The sequence below is a fragment of the Aulonocara sp. 'chitande type north' Nkhata Bay genome, unplaced genomic scaffold, assembly GCF_057382095.1.
Source record: "Aulonocara sp. 'chitande type north' Nkhata Bay isolate Kocher_YH1m ecotype deep benthic unplaced genomic scaffold, A_spYH_male_GT1.1 unmapped_scaffold_40, whole genome shotgun sequence".
Lineage (NCBI taxonomy): Eukaryota > Metazoa > Chordata > Actinopteri > Cichliformes > Cichlidae > Aulonocara > Aulonocara sp. 'chitande type north' Nkhata Bay.
This window is the reverse complement of record NW_028234372.1, coordinates 329,382-347,922: the sequence shown is the minus strand read 5'-3', so window position 1 is coordinate 347,922 and position 18,541 is coordinate 329,382.

The following is an 18,541-nucleotide window of genomic DNA, read 5'->3' as shown; positions in this document are numbered from 1 at the left end:
AAATGCATGTAACAGTGAGAAACGCATTGTCTTGGCGAAATAAAGCGTTTTTGAACAACTTCATATAAATCGCTGTAACTTTTGATAGAAGACTCAGACAAACATGTTTATGGCTTTATCTTATAGAACTCAATATCCCCGTGCTGGGCAAACAGAACAGGTTTTGCAGCCGTTTGAGCTAAGATTTTAAAATTATTCACATAATGAAAACCTATACTTTTTCTCAGGCGAGTTTCCCATTCAAATGCATGTAACAGTGAGAAACGCATTGTCTTGGCGAAATAAAGCGTTTTTGAACAACTTCATATAAATCGCTGTAACTTTTGATAGAAGACTCAGACAAACATGTTTATGGCTTTATCTTATAGAACTCAATATCCCCGTGCTGGGCAAACAGAACAGGTTTTGCAGCCGTTTGAGCTAAGATTGTAAAATTATTCACATAATGAAAACCTATACTTTGTTTCGGGCGAGTTTCCCATTCAAATGCATGTAACAGTGAGAAACGCATTGTCTTGGCGAAATAAAGCGTTTTTGAACAACTTCATATAAATCGCTGTAACTTTTGATAGAAGACTCAGACAAACATGTTTATGGCTTTATCTTATAGAACTCAATATCCCCGTGCTGGGCAAACAGAACAGGTTTTGCAGCCGTTTGAGCTAAGATTTTAAAATTATTCACATAATGAAAACCTATACTTTGTTTCGGGCGAGTTTCCCATTCAAATGCATGTAACAGTGAGAAACGCATTGTCTTGGCGAAATAAAGCGTTTTTGAACAACTTCATATAAATCGCTGTAACTTTTGATAGAAGACTCAGACAAACATGTTTATGGCTTTATCTTATAGAACTCAATATCCCCGTGCTGGGCAAACAGGTTTTGCAGCCGTTTGAGCTAAGATTTTAAAATTATTCACATAATGAAAACCTATACTTTTTCTCAGGCGAGTTTCCCATTCAAATGCATGTAACAGTGAGAAACGCATTGTCTTGGCGAAATAAAGCGTTTTTGAACAACTTCATATAAATCGCTGTAACTTTTGATAGAAGACTCAGACAAACATGTTTATGGCTTTATCTTATAGAACTCAATATCCCCGTGCTGGGCAAACAGAACAGGTTTTGCAGCCGTTTGAGCTAAGATTTTAAAATTATTCACATAATGAAAACCTATACTTTTTCTCAGGCGAGTTTCCCATTCAAATGCATGTAACAGTGAGAAACGCATTGTCTTGGCGAAATAAAGCGTTTTTGAACAACTTCATATAAATCGCTGTAACTTTTCATAGAAGACTCAGACAAACATGTTTATGGCTTTATATTATAGAACTCAATATCCCCGTGCTGGGCAAACAGGTTTTGCAGCCGTTTGAGCTAAGATTTTAAAATTATTCACATAATGAAAACCTATACTTTTTCTCAGGCGAGTTTCCCATTCAAATGCATGTAACAGTGAGAAACGCATTGTCTTGGCGAAATAAAGCGTTTTTGAACAACTTCATATAAATCGCTGTAACTTTTGATAGAAGACTCAGACAAACATGTTTATGGCTTTATCTTATAGAACTCAATATCCCCGTGCTGGGCAAACAGAACAGGTTTTGCAGCCGTTTGAGCTAAGATTTTAAAATTATTCACATAATGAAAACCTATACTTTTTCTCAGGCGAGTTTCCCATTCAAATGCATGTAACAGTGAGAAACGCATTGTCTTGGCGAAATAAAGCGTTTTTGAACAACTTCATATAAATCGCTGTAACTTTTGATAGAAGACTCAGACAAACATGTTTATGGCTTTATCTTATAGAACTCAATATCCCCGTGCTGGGCAAACAGAACAGGTTTTGCAGCCGTTTGAGCTAAGATTGTAAAATTATTCACATAATGAAAACCTATACTTTGTCTCAGGCGAGTTTCCCATTCAAATGCATGTAACAGTGAGAAACGCATTGTCTTGGCGAAATAAAGCGTTTTTGAACAACTTCATATAAATCGCTGTAACTTTTGATAGAAGACTCAGACAAACATGTTTATGGCTTTATCTTATAGAACTCAATATCCCCGTGCTGGGCAAACAGGTTTTGCAGCCGTTTGAGCTAAGATTTTAAAATTATTCACATAATGAAAACCTATACTTTGTCTCAGATGAGTTTCCCATTCAACTGCATGTAACAGTGAGAAACGCATTGTCTTGGCGAAATAAAGCGTTTTTGAACAACTTCATATAAATCGCTGTAACTTTTGATAGAAGACTCAGACAAACATGTTTATGGCTTTATCTTATAGAACTCAATATCCCCGTGCTGGGCAAACAGGTTTTGCAGCCGTTTGAGCTAAGATTTTAAAATTATTCACATAATGAAAACCTATACTTTTTCTCAGGCGAGTTTCCCATTCAAATGCATGTAACAGTGAGAAACGCATTGTCTTGGCGAAATAAAGCGTTTTTGAACAACTTCATATAAATCGCTGTAACTTTTGATAGAAGACTCAGACAAACATGTTTATGGCTTTATCTTATAGAACTCAATATCCCCGTGCTGGGCAAACAGAACAGGTTTTGCAGCCGTTTGAGCTAAGATTGTAAAATTATTCACATAATGAAAACCTATACTTTGTCTCAGGCGAGTTTCCCATTCAAATGCATGTAACAGTGAGAAACGCATTGTCTTGGCGAAATAAAGCGTTTTTGAACAACTTCATATAAATCGCTGTAACTTTTGATAGAAGACTCAGACAAACATGTTTATGGCTTTATCTTATAGAACTCAATATCCCCGTGCTGGGCAAACAGAACAGGTTTTGCAGCCGTTTGAGCTAAGATTGTAAAATTATTCACATAATGAAAACCTATACTTTTTCTCAGGCGAGTTTCCCATTCAAATGCATGTAACAGTGAGAAACGCATTGTCTTGGCGAAATAAAGCGTTTTTGAACAACTTCATATAAATCGCTGTAACTTTTGATAGAAGACTCAGACAAACATGTTTATGGCTTTATCTTATAGAACTCAATATCCCCGTGCTGGGCAAACAGAACAGGTTTTGCAGCCGTTTGAGCTAAGATTGTAAAATTATTCACATAATGAAAACCTATACTTTGTTTCGGGCGAGTTTCCCATTCAAATGCATGTAACAGTGAGAAACGCATTGTCTTGGCGAAATAAAGCGTTTTTGAACAACTTCATATAAATCGCTGTAACTTTTGATAGAAGACTCAGACAAACATGTTTATGGCTTTATCTTATAGAACTCAATATCCCCGTGCTGGGCAAACAGAACAGGTTTTGCAGCCGTTTGAGCTAAGATTTTAAAATTATTCACATAATGAAAACCTATACTTTGTTTCGGGCGAGTTTCCCATTCAAATGCATGTAACAGTGAGAAACGCATTGTCTTGGCGAAATAAAGCGTTTTTGAACAACTTCATATAAATCGCTGTAACTTTTGATAGAAGACTCAGACAAACATGTTTATGGCTTTATCTTATAGAACTCAATATCCCCGTGCTGGGCAAACAGAACAGGTTTTGCAGCCGTTTGAGCTAAGATTTTAAAATTATTCACATAATGAAAACCTATACTTTTTCTCAGGCGAGTTTCCCATTCAAATGCATGTAACAGTGAGAAACGCATTGTCTTGGCGAAATAAAGCGTTTTTGAACAACTTCATATAAATCGCTGTAACTTTTCATAGAAGACTCAGACAAACATGTTTATGGCTTTATATTATAGAACTCAATATCCCCGTGCTGGGCAAACAGGTTTTGCAGCCGTTTGAGCTAAGATTTTAAAATTATTCACATAATGAAAACCTATACTTTTTCTCAGGCGAGTTTCCCATTCAAATGCATGTAACAGTGAGAAACGCATTGTCTTGGCGAAATAAAGCGTTTTTGAACAACTTCATATAAATCGCTGTAACTTTTGATAGAAGACTCAGACAAACATGTTTATGGCTTTATCTTATAGAACTCAATATCCCCGTGCTGGGCAAACAGAACAGGTTTTGCAGCCGTTTGAGCTAAGATTGTAAAATTATTCACATAATGAAAACCTATACTTTGTCTCAGGCGAGTTTCCCATTCAAATGCATGTAACAGTGAGAAACGCATTGTCTTGGCGAAATAAAGCGTTTTTGAACAACTTCATATAAATCGCTGTAACTTTTGATAGAAGACTCAGACAAACATGTTTATGGCTTTATCTTATAGAACTCAATATCCCCGTGCTGGGCAAACAGGTTTTGCAGCCGTTTGAGCTAAGATTTTAAAATTATTCACATAATGAAAACCTATACTTTGTCTCAGATGAGTTTCCCATTCAACTGCATGTAACAGTGAGAAACGCATTGTCTTGGCGAAATAAAGCGTTTTTGAACAACTTCATATAAATCGCTGTAACTTTTGATAGAAGACTCAGACAAACATGTTTATGGCTTTATCTTATAGAACTCAATATCCCCGTGCTGGGCAAACAGAACAGGTTTTGCAGCCGTTTGAGCTAAGATTGTAAAATTATTCACATAATGAAAACCTATACTTTTTCTCAGGCGAGTTTCCCATTCAAATGCATGTAACAGTGAGAAACGCATTGTCTTGGCGAAATAAAGCGTTTTTGAACAACTTCATATAAATCGCTGTAACTTTTGATAGAAGACTCAGACAAACATGTTTATGGCTTTATCTTATAGAACTCAATATCCCCGTGCTGGGCAAACAGAACAGGTTTTGCAGCCGTTTGAGCTAAGATTGTAAAATTATTCACATAATGAAAACCTATACTTTGTTTCGGGCGAGTTTCCCATTCAAATGCATGTAACAGTGAGAAACGCATTGTCTTGGCGAAATAAAGCGTTTTTGAACAACTTCATATAAATCGCTGTAACTTTTGATAGAAGACTCAGACAAACATGTTTATGGCTTTATCTTATAGAACTCAATATCCCCGTGCTGGGCAAACAGAACAGGTTTTGCAGCCGTTTGAGCTAAGATTTTAAAATTATTCACATAATGAAAACCTATACTTTGTTTCGGGCGAGTTTCCCATTCAAATGCATGTAACAGTGAGAAACGCATTGTCTTGGCGAAATAAAGCGTTTTTGAACAACTTCATATAAATCGCTGTAACTTTTGATAGAAGACTCAGACAAACATGTTTATGGCTTTATCTTATAGAACTCAATATCCCCGTGCTGGGCAAACAGAACAGGTTTTGCAGCCGTTTGAGCTAAGATTTTAAAATTATTCACATAATGAAAACCTATACTTTTTCTCAGGCGAGTTTCCCATTCAAATGCATGTAACAGTGAGAAACGCATTGTCTTGGCGAAATAAAGCGTTTTTGAACAACTTCATATAAATCGCTGTAACTTTTCATAGAAGACTCAGACAAACATGTTTATGGCTTTATATTATAGAACTCAATATCCCCGTGCTGGGCAAACAGGTTTTGCAGCCGTTTGAGCTAAGATTTTAAAATTATTCACATAATGAAAACCTATACTTTTTCTCAGGCGAGTTTCCCATTCAAATGCATGTAACAGTGAGAAACGCATTGTCTTGGCGAAATAAAGCGTTTTTGAACAACTTCATATAAATCGCTGTAACTTTTGATAGAAGACTCAGACAAACATGTTTATGGCTTTATCTTATAGAACTCAATATCCCCGTGCTGGGCAAACAGAACAGGTTTTGCAGCCGTTTGAGCTAAGATTGTAAAATTATTCACATAATGAAAACCTATACTTTGTCTCAGGCGAGTTTCCCATTCAAATGCATGTAACAGTGAGAAACGCATTGTCTTGGCGAAATAAAGCGTTTTTGAACAACTTCATATAAATCGCTGTAACTTTTGATAGAAGACTCAGACAAACATGTTTATGGCTTTATCTTATAGAACTCAATATCCCCGTGCTGGGCAAACAGAACAGGTTTTGCAGCCGTTTGAGCTAAGATTGTAAAATTATTCACATAATGAAAACCTATACTTTGTCTCAGGCGAGTTTCCCATTCAAATGCATGTAACAGTGAGAAACGCATTGTCTTGGCGAAATAAAGCGTTTTTGAACAACTTCATATAAATCGCTGTAACTTTTGATAGAAGACTCAGACAAACATGTTTATGGCTTTATATTATAGAACTCAATATCCCCGTGCTGGGCAAACAGGTTTTGCAGCCGTTTGAGCTAAGATTTTAAAATTATTCACATAATGAAAACCTATACTTTTTCTCAGGCGAGTTTCCCATTCAAATGCATGTAACAGTGAGAAACGCATTGTCTTGGCGAAATAAAGCGTTTTTGAACAACTTCATATAAATCGCTGTAACTTTTGATAGAAGACTCAGACAAACATGTTTATGGCTTTATCTTATAGAACTCAATATCCCCGTGCTGGGCAAACAGAACAGGTTTTGCAGCCGTTTGAGCTAAGATTGTAAAATTATTCACATAATGAAAACCTATACTTTTTCTCAGGCGAGTTTCCCATTCAAATGCATGTAACAGTGAGAAACGCATTGTCTTGGCGAAATAAAGCGTTTTTGAACAACTTCATATAAATCGCTGTAACTTTTGATAGAAGACTCAGACAAACATGTTTATGGCTTTATCTTATAGAACTCAATATCCCCGTGCTGGGCAAACAGAACAGGTTTTGCAGCCGTTTGAGCTAAGATTGTAAAATTATTCACATAATGAAAACCTATACTTTGTCTCAGGCGAGTTTCCCATTCAAATGCATGTAACAGTGAGAAACGCATTGTCTTGGCGAAATAAAGCGTTTTTGAACAACTTCATATAAATCGCTGTAACTTTTGATAGAAGACTCAGACAAACATGTTTATGGCTTTATCTTATAGAACTCAATATCCCCGTGCTGGGCAAACAGAACAGGTTTTGCAGCCGTTTGAGCTAAGATTTTAAAATTATTCACATAATGAAAACCTATACTTTTTCTCAGGCGAGTTTCCCATTCAAATGCATGTAACAGTGAGAAACGCATTGTCTTGGCGAAATAAAGCGTTTTTGAACAACTTCATATAAATCGCTGTAACTTTTGATAGAAGACTCAGACAAACATGTTTATGGCTTTATCTTATAGAACTCAATATCCCCGTGCTGGGCAAACAGAACAGGTTTTGCAGCCGTTTGAGCTAAGATTGTAAAATTATTCACATAATGAAAACCTATACTTTTTCTCAGGCGAGTTTCCCATTCAAATGCATGTAACAGTGAGAAACGCATTGTCTTGGCGAAATAAAGCGTTTTTGAACAACTTCATATAAATCGCTGTAACTTTTGATAGAAGACTCAGACAAACATGTTTATGGCTTTATCTTATAGAACTCAATATCCCCGTGCTGGGCAAACAGAACAGGTTTTGCAGCCGTTTGAGCTAAGATTTTAAAATTATTCACATAATGAAAACCTATACTTTTTCTCAGGCGAGTTTCCCATTCAAATGCATGTAACAGTGAGAAACGCATTGTCTTGGCGAAATAAAGCGTTTTTGAACAACTTCATATAAATCGCTGTAACTTTTGATAGAAGACTCAGACAAACATGTTTATGGCTTTATCTTATAGAACTCAATATCCCCGTGCTGGGCAAACAGAACAGGTTTTGCAGCCGTTTGAGCTAAGATTGTAAAATTATTCACATAATGAAAACCTATACTTTTTCTCAGGCGAGTTTCCCATTCAAATGCATGTAACAGTGAGAAACGCATTGTCTTGGCGAAATAAAGCGTTTTTGAACAACTTCATATAAATCGCTGTAACTTTTGATAGAAGACTCAGACAAACATGTTTATGGCTTTATCTTATAGAACTCAATATCCCCGTGCTGGGCAAACAGAACAGGTTTTGCAGCCGTTTGAGCTAAGATTTTAAAATTATTCACATAATGAAAACCTATACTTTGTTTCGGGCGAGTTTCCCATTCAAATGCATGTAACAGTGAGAAACGCATTGTCTTGGCGAAATAAAGCGTTTTTGAACAACTTCATATAAATCGCTGTAACTTTTCATAGAAGACTCAGACAAACATGTTTATGGCTTTATATTATAGAACTCAATATCCCCGTGCTGGGCAAACAGGTTTTGCAGCCGTTTGAGCTAAGATTGTAAAATTATTCACATAATGAAAACCTATACTTTGTCTCAGGCGAGTTTCCCATTCAAATGCATGTAACAGTGAGAAACGCATTGTCTTGGCGAAATAAAGCGTTTTTGAACAACTTCATATAAATCGCTGTAACTTTTGATAGAAGACTCAGACAAACATGTTTATGGCTTTATCTTATAGAACTCAATATCCCCGTGCTGGGCAAACAGAACAGGTTTTGCAGCCGTTTGAGCTAAGATTTTAAAATTATTCACATAATGAAAACCTATACTTTGTCTCAGGCGAGTTTCCCATTCAAATGCATGTAACAGTGAGAAACGCATTGTCTTGGCGAAATAAAGCGTTTTTGAACAACTTCATATAAATCGCTGTAACTTTTGATAGAAGACTCAGACAAACATGTTTATGGCTTTATCTTATAGAACTCAATATCCCCGTGCTGGGCAAACAGAACAGGTTTTGCAGCCGTTTGAGCTAAGATTTTAAAATTATTCACATAATGAAAACCTATACTTTTTCTCAGGCGAGTTTCCCATTCAAATGCATGTAACAGTGAGAAACGCATTGTCTTGGCGAAATAAAGCGTTTTTGAACAACTTCATATAAATCGCTGTAACTTTTGATAGAAGACTCAGACAAACATGTTTATGGCTTTATCTTATAGAACTCAATATCCCCGTGCTGGGCAAACAGAACAGGTTTTGCAGCCGTTTGAGCTAAGATTGTAAAATTATTCACATAATGAAAACCTATACTTTTTCTCAGGCGAGTTTCCCATTCAAATGCATGTAACAGTGAGAAACGCATTGTCTTGGCGAAATAAAGCGTTTTTGAACAACTTCATATAAATCGCTGTAACTTTTGATAGAAGACTCAGACAAACATGTTTATGGCTTTATCTTATAGAACTCAATATCCCCGTGCTGGGCAAACAGAACAGGTTTTGCAGCCGTTTGAGCTAAGATTTTAAAATTATTCACATAATGAAAACCTATACTTTGTTTCGGGCGAGTTTCCCATTCAAATGCATGTAACAGTGAGAAACGCATTGTCTTGGCGAAATAAAGCGTTTTTGAACAACTTCATATAAATCGCTGTAACTTTTGATAGAAGACTCAGACAAACATGTTTATGGCTTTATCTTATAGAACTCAATATCCCCGTGCTGGGCAAACAGAACAGGTTTTGCAGCCGTTTGAGCTAAGATTTTAAAATTATTCACATAATGAAAACCTGTACTTTGTTTCGGGCGAGTTTCCCATTCAAATGCATGTAACAGTGAGAAACGCATTGTCTTGGCGAAATAAAGCGTTTTTGAACAACTTCATATAAATCGCTGTAACTTTTCATAGAAGACTCAGACAAACATGTTTATGGCTTTATATTATAGAACTCAATATCCCCGTGCTGGGCAAACAGGTTTTGCAGCCGTTTGAGCTAAGATTTTAAAATTATTCACATAATGAAAACCTATACTTTTTCTCAGGCGAGTTTCCCATTCAAATGCATGTAACAGTGAGAAACGCATTGTCTTGGCGAAATAAAGCGTTTTTGAACAACTTCATATAAATCGCTGTAACTTTTGATAGAAGACTCAGACAAACATGTTTATGGCTTTATCTTATAGAACTCAATATCCCCGTGCTGGGCAAACAGAACAGGTTTTGCAGCCGTTTGAGCTAAGATTGTAAAATTATTCACATAATGAAAACCTATACTTTGTCTCAGGCGAGTTTCCCATTCAAATGCATGTAACAGTGAGAAACGCATTGTCTTGGCGAAATAAAGCGTTTTTGAACAACTTCATATAAATCGCTGTAACTTTTGATAGAAGACTCAGACAAACATGTTTATGGCTTTATCTTATAGAACTCAATATCCCCGTGCTGGGCAAACAGAACAGGTTTTGCAGCCGTTTGAGCTAAGATTTTAAAATTATTCACATAATGAAAACCTATACTTTGTCTCAGGCGAGTTTCCCATTCAAATGCATGTAACAGTGAGAAACGCATTGTCTTGGCGAAATAAAGCGTTTTTGAACAACTTCATATAAATCGCTGTAACTTTTGATAGAAGACTCAGACAAACATGTTTATGGCTTTATCTTATAGAACTCAATATCCCCGTGCTGGGCAAACAGAACAGGTTTTGCAGCCGTTTGAGCTAAGATTTTAAAATTATTCACATAATGAAAACCTATACTTTGTTTCGGGCGAGTTTCCCATTCAAATGCATGTAACAGTGAGAAACGCATTGTCTTGGCGAAATAAAGCGTTTTTGAACAACTTCATATAAATCGCTGTAACTTTTGATAGAAGACTCAGACAAACATGTTTATGGCTTTATCTTATAGAACTCAATATCCCCGTGCTGGGCAAACAGGTTTTGCAGCCGTTTGAGCTAAGATTTTAAAATTATTCACATAATGAAAACCTATACTTTGTCTCAGGCGAGTTTCCCATTCAACTGCATGTAACAGTGAGAAACGCATTGTCTTGGCGAAATAAAGCGTTTTTGAACAACTTCATATAAATCGCTGTAACTTTTGATAGAAGACTCAGACAAACATGTTTATGGCTTTATCTTATAGAACTCAATATCCCCGTGCTGGGCAAACAGAACAGGTTTTGCAGCCGTTTGAGCTAAGATTGTAAAATTATTCACATAATGAAAACCTATACTTTGTCTCAGGCGAGTTTCCCATTCAAATGCATGTAACAGTGAGAAACGCATTGTCTTGGCGAAATAAAGCGTTTTTGAACAACTTCATATAAATCGCTGTAACTTTTGATAGAAGACTCAGACAAACATGTTTATGGCTTTATCTTATAGAACTCAATATCCCCGTGCTGGGCAAACAGAACAGGTTTTGCAGCCGTTTGAGCTAAGATTTTAAAATTATTCACATAATGAAAACCTATACTTTGTTTCGGGCGAGTTTCCCATTCAAATGCATGTAACAGTGAGAAACGCATTGTCTTGGCGAAATAAAGCGTTTTTGAACAACTTCATATAAATCGCTGTAACTTTTGATAGAAGACTCAGACAAACATGTTTATGGCTTTATCTTATAGAACTCAATATCCCCGTGCTGGGCAAACAGAACAGGTTTTGCAGCCGTTTGAGCTAAGATTTTAAAATTATTCACATAATGAAAACCTATACTTTGTCTCAGGCGAGTTTCCCATTCAAATGCATGTAACAGTGAGAAACGCATTGTCTTGGCGAAATAAAGCGTTTTTGAACAACTTCATATAAATCGCTGTAACTTTTGATAGAAGACTCAGACAAACATGTTTATGGCTTTATCTTATAGAACTCAATATCCCCGTGCTGGGCAAACAGAACAGGTTTTGCAGCCGTTTGAGCTAAGATTTTAAAATTATTCACATAATGAAAACCTATACTTTGTTTCGGGCGAGTTTCCCATTCAAATGCATGTAACAGTGAGAAACGCATTGTCTTGGCGAAATAAAGCGTTTTTGAACAACTTCATATAAATCGCTGTAACTTTTGATAGAAGACTCAGACAAACATGTTTATGGCTTTATCTTATAGAACTCAATATCCCCGTGCTGGGCAAACAGGTTTTGCAGCCGTTTGAGCTAAGATTTTAAAATTATTCACATAATGAAAACCTATACTTTGTTTCGGGCGAGTTTCCCATTCAAATGCATGTAACAGTGAGAAACGCATTGTCTTGGCGAAATAAAGCGTTTTTGAACAACTTCATATAAATCGCTGTAACTTTTGATAGAAGACTCAGACAAACATGTTTATGGCTTTATCTTATAGAACTCAATATCCCCGTGCTGGGCAAACAGAACAGGTTTTGCAGCCGTTTGAGCTAAGATTGTAAAATTATTCACATAATGAAAACCTATACTTTGTCTCAGGCGAGTTTCCCATTCAAATGCATGTAACAGTGAGAAACGCATTGTCTTGGCGAAATAAAGCGTTTTTGAACAACTTCATATAAATCGCTGTAACTTTTGATAGAAGACTCAGACAAACATGTTTATGGCTTTATCTTATAGAACTCAATATCCCCGTGCTGGGCAAACAGAACAGGTTTTGCAGCCGTTTGAGCTAAGATTTTAAAATTATTCACATAATGAAAACCTATACTTTGTTTCGGGCGAGTTTCCCATTCAAATGCATGTAACAGTGAGAAACGCATTGTCTTGGCGAAATAAAGCGTTTTTGAACAACTTCATATAAATCGCTGTAACTTTTGATAGAAGACTCAGACAAACATGTTTATGGCTTTATCTTATAGAACTCAATATCCCCGTGCTGGGCAAACAGAACAGGTTTTGCAGCCGTTTGAGCTAAGATTTTAAAATTATTCACATAATGAAAACCTATACTTTGTTTCGGGCGAGTTTCCCATTCAAATGCATGTAACAGTGAGAAACGCATTGTCTTGGCGAAATAAAGCGTTTTTGAACAACTTCATATAAATCGCTGTAACTTTTCATAGAAGACTCAGACAAACATGTTTATGGCTTTATCTTATAGAACTCAATATCCCCGTGCTGGGCAAACAGAACAGGTTTTGCAGCCGTTTGAGCTAAGATTGTAAAATTATTCACATAATGAAAACCTATACTTTGTCTCAGGCGAGTTTCCCATTCAAATGCATGTAACAGTGAGAAACGCATTGTCTTGGCGAAATAAAGCGTTTTTGAACAACTTCATATAAATCGCTGTAACTTTTGATAGAAGACTCAGACAAACATGTTTATGGCTTTATCTTATAGAACTCAATATCCCCGTGCTGGGCAAACAGAACAGGTTTTGCAGCCGTTTGAGCTAAGATTTTAAAATTATTCACATAATGAAAACCTATACTTTGTTTCGGGCGAGTTTCCCATTCAAATGCATGTAACAGTGAGAAACGCATTGTCTTGGCGAAATAAAGCGTTTTTGAACAACTTCATATAAATCGCTGTAACTTTTGATAGAAGACTCAGACAAACATGTTTATGGCTTTATATTATAGAACTCAATATCCCCGTGCTGGGCAAACAGGTTTTGCAGCCGTTTGAGCTAAGATTTTAAAATTATTCACATAATGAAAACCTATACTTTTTCTCAGGCGAGTTTCCCATTCAAATGCATGTAACAGTGAGAAACGCATTGTCTTGGCGAAATAAAGCGTTTTTGAACAACTTCATATAAATCGCTGTAACTTTTGATAGAAGACTCAGACAAACATGTTTATGGCTTTATCTTATAGAACTCAATATCCCCGTGCTGGGCAAACAGAACAGGTTTTGCAGCCGTTTGAGCTAAGATTTTAAAATTATTCACATAATGAAAACCTATACTTTTTCTCAGGCGAGTTTCCCATTCAAATGCATGTAACAGTGAGAAACGCATTGTCTTGGCGAAATAAAGCGTTTTTGAACAACTTCATATAAATCGCTGTAACTTTTGATAGAAGACTCAGACAAACATGTTTATGGCTTTATCTTATAGAACTCAATATCCCCGTGCTGGGCAAACAGAACAGGTTTTGCAGCCGTTTGAGCTAAGATTGTAAAATTATTCACATAATGAAAACCTATACTTTGTTTCAGGCGAGTTTCCCATTCAAATGCATGTAACAGTGAGAAACGCATTGTCTTGGCGAAATAAAGCGTTTTTGAACAACTTCATATAAATCGCTGTAACTTTTCATAGAAGACTCAGACAAACATGTTTATGGCTTTATGTTATAGAACTCAATATCCCCGTGCTGGGCAAACAGGTTTTGCAGCCGTTTGAGCTAAGATTTTAAAATTATTCACATAATGAAAACCTATACTTTGTTTCAGGCGAGTTTCCCATTCAAATGCATGTAACAGTGAGAAACGCATTGTCTTGGCGAAATAAAGCGTTTTTGAACAACTTCATATAAATCGCTGTAACTTTTGATAGAAGACTCAGACAAACATGTTTATGGCTTTATCTTATAGAACTCAATATCCCCGTGCTGGGCAAACAGAACAGGTTTTGCAGCCGTTTGAGCTAAGATTGTAAAATTATTCACATAATGAAAACCTATACTTTGTCTCAGGCGAGTTTCCCATTCAAATGCATGTAACAGTGAGAAACGCATTGTCTTGGCGAAATAAAGCGTTTTTGAACAACTTCATATAAATCGCTGTAACTTTTGATAGAAGACTCAGACAAACATGTTTATGGCTTTATCTTATAGAACTCAATATCCCCGTGCTGGGCAAACAGAACAGGTTTTGCAGCCGTTTGAGCTAAGATTGTAAAATTATTCACATAATGAAAACCTATACTTTGTCTCAGGCGAGTTTCCCATTCAAATGCATGTAACAGTGAGAAACGCATTGTCTTGGCGAAATAAAGCGTTTTTGAACAACTTCATATAAATCGCTGTAACTTTTGATAGAAGACTCAGACAAACATGTTTATGGCTTTATCTTATAGAACTCAATATCCCCGTGCTGGGCAAACAGAACAGGTTTTGCAGCCGTTTGAGCTAAGATTGTAAAATTATTCACATAATGAAAACCTATACTTTGTCTCAGGCGAGTTTCCCATTCAAATGCATGTAACAGTGAGAAACGCATTGTCTTGGCGAAATAAAGCGTTTTTGAACAACTTCATATAAATCGCTGTAACTTTTGATAGAAGACTCAGACAAACATGTTTATGGCTTTATCTTATAGAACTCAATATCCCCGTGCTGGGCAAACAGAACAGGTTTTGCAGCCGTTTGAGCTGAGATTTTAAAATTATTCACATAATGAAAACCTATACTTTGTTTCAGGCGAGTTTCCCATTCAAATGCATGTAACAGTGAGAAACGCATTGTCTTGGCGAAATAAAGCGTTTTTGAACAACTTCATATAAATCGCTGTAACTTTTCATAGAAGACTCAGACAAACATGTTTATGGCTTTATATTATAGAACTCAATATCCCCGTGCTGGGCAAACAGGTTTTGCAGCCGTTTGAGCTAAGATTTTAAAATTATTCACATAATGAAAACCTATACTTTGTTTCAGGCGAGTTTCCCATTCAAATGCATGTAACAGTGAGAAACGCATTGTCTTGGCGAAATAAAGCGTTTTTGAACAACTTCATATAAATCGCTGTAACTTTTGATAGAAGACTCAGACAAACATGTTTATGGCTTTATCTTATAGAACTCAATATCCCCGTGCTGGGCAAACAGAACAGGTTTTGCAGCCGTTTGAGCTAAGATTGTAAAATTATTCACATAATGAAAACCTATACTTTGTCTCAGGCGAGTTTCCCATTCAAATGCATGTAACAGTGAGAAACGCATTGTCTTGGCGAAATAAAGCGTTTTTGAACAACTTCATATAAATCGCTGTAACTTTTGATAGAAGACTCAGACAAACATGTTTATGGCTTTATCTTATAGAACTCAATATCCCCGTGCTGGGCAAACAGAACAGGTTTTGCAGCCGTTTGAGCTAAGATTGTAAAATTATTCACATAATGAAAACCTATACTTTGTCTCAGGCGAGTTTCCCATTCAAATGCATGTAACAGTGAGAAACGCATTGTCTTGGCGAAATAAAGCGTTTTTGAACAACTTCATATAAATCGCTGTAACTTTTGATAGAAGACTCAGACAAACATGTTTATGGCTTTATCTTATAGAACTCAATATCCCCGTGCTGGGCAAACAGAACAGGTTTTGCAGCCGTTTGAGCTAAGATTTTAAAATTATTCACATAATGAAAACCTATACTTTGTTTCGGGCGAGTTTCCCATTCAAATGCATGTAACAGTGAGAAACGCATTGTCTTGGCGAAATAAAGCGTTTTTGAACAACTTCATATAAATCGCTGTAACTTTTGATAGAAGACTCAGACAAACATGTTTATGGCTTTATCTTATAGAACTCAATATCCCCGTGCTGGGCAAACAGGTTTTGCAGCCGTTTGAGCTAAGATTTTAAAATTATTCACATAATGAAAACCTATACTTTGTTTCGGGCGAGTTTCCCATTCAAATGCATGTAACAGTGAGAAACGCATTGTCTTGGCGAAATAAAGCGTTTTTGAACAACTTCATATAAATCGCTGTAACTTTTGATAGAAGACTCAGACAAACATGTTTATGGCTTTATCTTATAGAACTCAATATCCCCGTGCTGGGCAAACAGGTTTTGCAGCCGTTTGAGCTAAGATTTTAAAATTATTCACATAATGAAAACCTATACTTTGTCTCAGGCGAGTTTCCCATTCAACTGCATGTAACAGTGAGAAACGCATTGTCTTGGCGAAATAAAGCGTTTTTGAACAACTTCATATAAATCGCTGTAACTTTTGATAGAAGACTCAGACAAACATGTTTATGGCTTTATCTTATAGAACTCAATATCCCCGTGCTGGGCAAACAGGTTTTGCAGCCGTTTGAGCTAAGATTTTAAAATTATTCACATAATGAAAACCTATACTTTGTTTCAGGCGAGTTTCCCATTCAAATGCATGTAACAGTGAGAAACGCATTGTCTTGGCGAAATAAAGCGTTTTTGAACAACTTCATATAAATCGCTGTAACTTTTCATAGAAGACTCAGACAAACATGTTTATGGCTTTATCTTATAGAACTCAATATCCCCGTGCTGGGCAAACAGGTTTTGCAGCCGTTTGAGCTAAGATTTTAAAATTATTCACATAATGAAAACCTATACTTTGTTTCAGGCGAGTTTCCCATTCAAATGCATGTAACAGTGAGAAACGCATTGTCTTGGCGAAATAAAGCGTTTTTGAACAACTTCATATAAATCGCTGTAACTTTTGATAGAAGACTCAGACAAACATGTTTATGGCTTTATCTTATAGAACTCAATATCCCCGTGCTGGGCAAACAGAACAGGTTTTGCAGCCGTTTGAGCTAAGATTGTAAAATTATTCACATAATGAAAACCTATACTTTGTCTCAGGCGAGTTTCCCATTCAAATGCATGTAACAGTGAGAAACGCATTGTCTTGGCGAAATAAAGCGTTTTTGAACAACTTCATATAAATCGCTGTAACTTTTGATAGAAGACTCAGACAAACATGTTTATGGCTTTATCTTATAGAACTCAATATCCCCGTGCTGGGCAAACAGAACAGGTTTTGCAGCCGTTTGAGCTAAGATTGTAAAATTATTCACATAATGAAAACCTATACTTTGTCTCAGGCGAGTTTCCCATTCAAATGCATGTAACAGTGAGAAACGCATTGTCTTGGCGAAATAAAGCGTTTTTGAACAACTTCATATAAATCGCTGTAACTTTTGATAGAAGACTCAGACAAACATGTTTATGGCTTTATCTTATAGAACTCAATATCCCCGTGCTGGGCAAACAGAACAGGTTTTGCAGCCGTTTGAGCTAAGATTGTAAAATTATTCACATAATGAAAACCTATACTTTGTCTCAGGCGAGTTTCCCATTCAAATGCATGTAACAGTGAGAAACGCATTGTCTTGGCGAAATAAAGCGTTTTTGAACAACTTCATATAAATCGCTGTAACTTTTGATAGAAGACTCAGACAAACATGTTTATGGCTTTATCTTATAGAACTCAATATCCCCGTGCTGGGCAAACAGAACAGGTTTTGCAGCCGTTTGAGCTAAGATTTTAAAATTATTCACATAATGAAAACCTATACTTTGTTTCGGGCGAGTTTCCCATTCAAATGCATGTAACAGTGAGAAACGCATTGTCTTGGCGAAATAAAGCGTTTTTGAACAACTTCATATAAATCGCTGTAACTTTTGATAGAAGACTCAGACAAACATGTTTATGGCTTTATCTTATAGAACTCAATATCCCCGTGCTGGGCAAACAGGTTTTGCAGCCGTTTGAGCTAAGATTTTAAAATTATTCACATAATGAAAACCTATACTTTGTCTCAGGCGAGTTTCCCATTCAACTGCATGTAACAGTGAGAAACGCATTGTCTTGGCGAAATAAAGCGTTTTTGAACAACTTCATATAAATCGCTGTAACTTTTGATAGAAGACTCAGACAAACATGTTTATGGCTTTATCTTATAGAACTCAATATCCCCGTGCTGGGCAAACAGGTTTTGCAGCCGTTTGAGCTAAGATTTTAAAATTATTCACATAATGAAAACCTATACTTTGTCTCAGGCGAGTTTTCCATTCAACTGCATGTAACAGTGAGAAACGCATTTTCTCTTTGCGAAATAAAGCGTTTTTGAACAACTTCATATAAATCGCTGTAACTTTTGATAGAAGACTCAGACAAACATGTTTATGGCTTTATCTTATAGAACTCAATATCCCCGTGCTGGGCAAACAGGTTTTGCAGCCGTTTGAGCTAAGATTTTAAAATTATTCACATAATGAAAACCTATACTTTGTTTCAGGCGAGTTTCCCATTCAAATGCATGTAACAG